We start from the raw sequence: 5350 nt of genomic DNA, 5'->3' as shown, positions 1-5350 counted from the left end.
TACTTCTGACCAGAAAGTAGGTATTTGAAGCAGGCTGTTGCCAAACAAATATCTAAAGTGTGTGCATGGGCTTGCAGTCCAGTGGTAGACAGCATGGAAATTGATCATGGTGGCCAGAGATGACATTTCTTACTATGTGGTGGTTAGTAAAACTGACTTCTGTATGAATTCAGAAGGAAGATTATTTGAAGAAAAGGAGACTAGGAGAAAACAATGTTTCTAATGTGTATTGCTGGCTATTGATATGTTTTGGCAAGACCTTATGTGCTCAATAAAATAATTGCTTGTAAGAAAATATGAAAAGAAATAGATTTCAGAAATTGGGGTCTTGGAAAATTGGAAATCCTGACAGGCTTTAGACTCCAAACACAGAGAGAAAAGGACCTGAATGCTAAGCTCCATTCAAAAAAGCCTAGAAGGCAATTGGATTCCCTACGTGGTTTTTTTCTACAATGTCCACCTGCTCCTCCTGGGGTGAGACTTTGCAGTGAGACTTTGCATCTCTGACCTCAAATGCCTGTCTGGGAGGAGGGAACAGTGTGGGGCCTGTGGCAGGACTTAGTACCACGCAGAAGAAGTGCAGTGCAATGGGAGGAGCTTCCGCTGCTACCACTTCCTGTGCTTTGTTTGCATTAAAAGTTTAGCTAGCACAGCAGTGGCAATTCATGAGGAAGAGATCTACTGCAAATCCTGCCAGGGAAACATGTATGGGTCCAAAGGCTACGGTTATGGCCAGGGTGCAGGCACGTTCAGCATGGACCGTGGTGAGAGACTGGCCTCAAGCTAGAAAGCGTTCGCACAGACCTAAAACAAATCAGGAATATAAAGGTGCAGATTTGGGGATTCTGTGTATGCTGCTAAGATAATTTGAGCTGGAAAGCCCTGGCACAAAACCTGTTTCCAATGTGGAAAATGCGGAAAGAGTCTTGAATCAATAACTCTGGCTGAGAAGGAAGGTGAAATCTACTATAAAGGTTGTTATGCAAAGAACTTTGGGCCCAAACGATTTGGTTATGGCCAAGGAGCAGGAGCTCTTGTTCACACTCAGTAAAGGTGCAACCCCAGAATTAAACATTACACACTAAGAATCTCATCGTAATCTATATGCTGATAATCTTTTAACACTAAACTGTGGGGGCTGGCGCTGTGGCACAGCAGGTAAAGCGACTGCCTGCAGTGCTGGCATCCCATTTGGGCTCTGGTTCCAGTCCTGGCTGCTCTACTTCTGATCCGCTCTCTGCTGTGGCCTAGGAAAGCAGTAAAGATGGCCCAAGTCTTTGGGCCCCTGCACCCACATGGGAGACTCGCAAGAAGCTCCTGGCTCCTGGTTTTGGATCAGCACTGCTTTGGCTGTTGCAGCCAACTAGGAATGAACCAGAGGATGGAAGACCTCTTTCTCTCTGCCTCTCCTTCTCTCTCTGTGTAACTCTGACTTTCAAGTAAATAAATAAATCTTAAAAAAAACCACTAAACTGTGAAAACCTACCAGCATTAAGTACTGTATGTTGTCCTGTACTTGGATATGCTGGCTAACTTGTAGGAAGAGAGCAATGTATCCTTTTGGTTTATTCACCAGCATTTTCAAGAACCATTTCTTCATTTTAAATAAAATTTCAGCTTGAAAAATAAAACAACCTAGGGAAAGATCAAATTAAAGTTTGTACTTGGGGCTGGCACTGTGGTGCTGTAGGTTAATCCTCTGCCTAGGGTGCTGGCATCCCACATGGGTGCTGGTTCGAGTCCCGGATGTTCCAATTCTAATCCAGCTCCCTGCTAATGGTCTGAGAAAGTAGTAGAAGATGGCCCAAGTCCTTGGGCACTTGCACCCTTGTGGGAGGCTCTGAAGAAGCTCCTGACTTCAGATCGGCTCACTCTGGCTGTTGCGGTCATCTGTGGAGTGAAATAGTGGATGAAGATCTTTCTGTTTCTCCCTCTCTCTCTTTTTAACTCTACCTCTCTAATAAATAAATAAAATCTTTAAAAAAATTTTGTACTCAAGGTAGGTATTTTGGCACAGTGGTTTAGGCTCTTGCTTGCTTGTTGATGCACCATATTATAGTACTAACTACTTTGTTTCTGCTATTAGCTCCCTGCTAATGCACTTGGGAGAGCAGTGGATGATGTCCCAAGTACTCGAGTTCCTTCCACCCATGTTGGAGACCTATATAGAATTCCTGGCTCCTGGCTTCAGCCTGGTTTAGCCCTGGCCATTGTGGGCTTTTGGGAAGTAAACCAGAAGATGGAAGAGTTCTCCCTGTCTCTCTCTGTGATTATGCCTTCAAAATAAATAAATGTCTTTTGTTTTTTAAAGAGGCATGTCTGCTATATGTATCGGTAATTTCTCTCAAAAGACCAAAGGGCCTTAGGGCAGAAACAATTAATAAAGGCAATAGAGCATCAGATATACAGAGATGGAGATTAGATTGATAGATAGATAGATAGATAGATAGATGATAGACAGATAATAGGGCAAGAAAGCAAACGAACATAGTGAATGAGGCCAGTGTTAAGGCATAGAGGGTTAAGCCACTGCCTGAAGCACTGGCATCCCATATGGTTGGAGTCTTGGATGCTCCACTTCTAATCCAGTTTCCTGCTAATGCCCCTGGGAAATCAGTGGAAGATGGACTAAGTACTTGGGCCCCTGGACCCATGTGGGAAACCCAGAGATGTTCATAGCTCCTGGCTTTGGCCTGTCCTGGCCCCAGCCATTGTGGTCATTTGGGGAGTAAATCAGCAAGTGGAAGATCTCTCTCTGTCTCTCTCTGTTTCTCTCTGTGTGTAACTCTGCCTTTCAAATAAGCAAAAGAAATCTTAAAAAAAAATTGTATTTGAGAACAATAGATAGTGGATTTGAGAACAATTACTTGAAAAGAACAATGAGTATTGGTAAATATAGTTCCCTAGAATCAAAAAGATAAGAAGCTTAGTGGATTTGGGGATCCTAAGCCCAAGTAGACCATGGCCCCCAACATTACATAGGCAGCACAAGTACTTGGAAAACCACTCAATCCCCAAGCAGGACATGCACCTATTAGTATATGGCCATAAAAGATACCAGAAGAACCTCCAGAGGGTGGAGTCCTGAGAATCAAGGAACATTTTGTTATTTTAGGGTCAAGGCCTTTGTGGCTTTTGCTCATGGATAATTTGTGACACAAAAATCTTTGCGTGCAGCTACCTTCCATTTTTCCCTCTTGGGAGTGCTCTCTGTAGTTGTCCTGGCCCAGTTCTGCCACTGTATGTTGTCTGTTGGGAATAGATCTATTATTGTGGACTAAGAGACTACCAGAAGCAGTTCAGATATTTTGGGTTGTGAGGTCCTTGTGACAACTTGAAGTTTAGAGTTGTTTCTTTTGGGAAGGAAGTGAGTGAGTGAGGGAATAAGAATGAGGCAGGAGAATGGCCATACAGACACTAGAAATAAATCCTCTCCTTCTGGCAAAGGGCAGGATTACATCTTCCTTGAGTCTTGGCAGTAAGGTGAACCTCAGATGAGGTTGAAGCATTTAAAGGCCATTGAGAGATTTTTCAACACTCTTTCGGCTGTGGTATTCATGGAGGAGATCTTGGATTGAGATGGAGATAGCAAATATTCAAAGTCACATGGAAGACAGCTACCTTGGAGCTTATGCTTTGGAAATAAGAAATACTGTACTGTATGAAGCCAACAAGATTTGAGGATTGTAGGTGCAGCACAAGAGAGCCCAACTAGGGGCTAGTGCTGCAGCACAGTGGGTTAAGCTGTGGTCTGTGGCACTGGCATCCCCTTTGGGCACCAGTTCAGGACCCAGCTGCTCTGTTTCCAATCCAGCTCCCTACTAATGCATCTGGGGAAGCAGAAAGGAAGACCCAAGTCCTTGGGTCCCTGCATCCACTTGGGAGACCTGGAAGAAGCTCCTGGCTCCTGGCTTCAGACTGGCACAAGTCTGGCTGTTGTGGCCATTTGGATGGAATCTTTTTCAATCTCTCTCTCTCTCTCTCTCTGCCTCTCCTTCTCTCTGTACTCTGCCTTTCAAACAAATTAAAATATCATAAAGGAAAAAAAAAGAGACCTGAAATTAATACAGAAGGCCTTTCTGAGGATGTGATAGTTGAGCTGAATTTTAGTGGATAAGAAGGAACTCACGGCGGAGCCAAGATGGCGGATTAGTGAGGGTGCGCCCTGATAGTCTGGGAATACTTAGTTTAATTAGTGGAGTTACAGTAGCCTCAGAAAAAAGTTCAGGAAAAAATTGCAGAGGAAACTCTTCTGGATCTATGGGTGTGACTCGGAGGACCTACTGGCATAGCAAGGTCGCCCACCATGCGGAAGCCGAGCCGCGGGAGCCGCAGGGTCTGCGCGCAAGTGCGGGAAGGGAAGTGGATGTCACAGAGACACCAGTGGGGAGAGCAGGGACGCCCAGGGCTCCGAGTCCACACATCGGCGCTGGAAGGGGAGGTGAGCTTAGTAACCGGAGACATTGGTGGGGAAACGGCAGACAGAATTTAGAAGGAAGCGGGCTTTGAGGCGGGAAAGTTCACCACACTGACTATAGGAGAGAAGGGAAAAAAAAAAGGAGGGGGGTACTGGTACAAACAAGTTTCTCTCTGCCCACCTTGCAAAGGCAAGCAAGAGACAAAGAGCAGGCTCCATTCGGGATATACATAACAAAAGGGGAGAGCTAAGGCCACAATTTAGTAGCCTAGGCAACCCAGTGGGTATCCGCAGGAGAAACTGAGCTGGCATAGACTCTTTGGGTAGAAGCCAGAGATCGGAAGCTAAATACCATCAATTCTGCTCAGCTGTGTGGTATTACTTCCCTCCTGAATAAAAAATAAAATAAATAAATAAATAGAGAGAGAGATTTACCATGCATAACCTGAGGTGTCACCTTTGCACACCTGTAACCAGGAAGAACCAAGCAGAGCTCTCAGGCCACACCCATCTCAAGCCTCCAAGGCTCCTCCAACAGCAGGCAGTCCACTTAACACAGATATAGTATTAAAAAAAATAAATAAATAAAACTCACAGTGAGGGAAGAAGAATTAACTATGCCAAGCAACAAACACAAAAATCAAGGGAACAAGATCAACGATGACACTATGACGCCTCCAAATAAACAAAACACCCCAAGCCAAGATTATGAAGATGATGAGATAGAAGAAATGCAAGATACGGATTTCAAAAAATTTATGATAAGAACATTTAGAAGTTTTCAAAATGAAATCCTTGAACTACAGAAATCCTTATTGGACAGGATTGAAAATCTCTCTAGTGAAAATGAAATTTTAAGGAAGAATCAAAATGAAATGCAGAAACTAGTAGAACAGGAAAGTGTGATAGTGAAGAGAAATCAAAATGAAATGA

At 44.0% G+C, this 5350-nt stretch overlaps 1 pseudogene; it reads left to right on the top strand.

Moving 5' to 3' along the window:
- Positions 1-665: 665 nt before the first annotated feature.
- On the top strand, positions 666-1051 carry LOC100358434 (cysteine and glycine-rich protein 2-like; annotated as a pseudogene).
- Positions 1052-5350: the final 4299 nt, after the last annotated feature.

Source organism: Oryctolagus cuniculus, chromosome 5 (assembly GCF_964237555.1).
Source record: "Oryctolagus cuniculus chromosome 5, mOryCun1.1, whole genome shotgun sequence".
In the NCBI taxonomy this organism is placed as follows: Eukaryota; Metazoa; Chordata; class Mammalia; order Lagomorpha; family Leporidae; genus Oryctolagus; species Oryctolagus cuniculus.
Note: the sequence above shows the minus strand (reverse complement) of the source record. Positions and strands in the feature narration are given on the sequence as shown.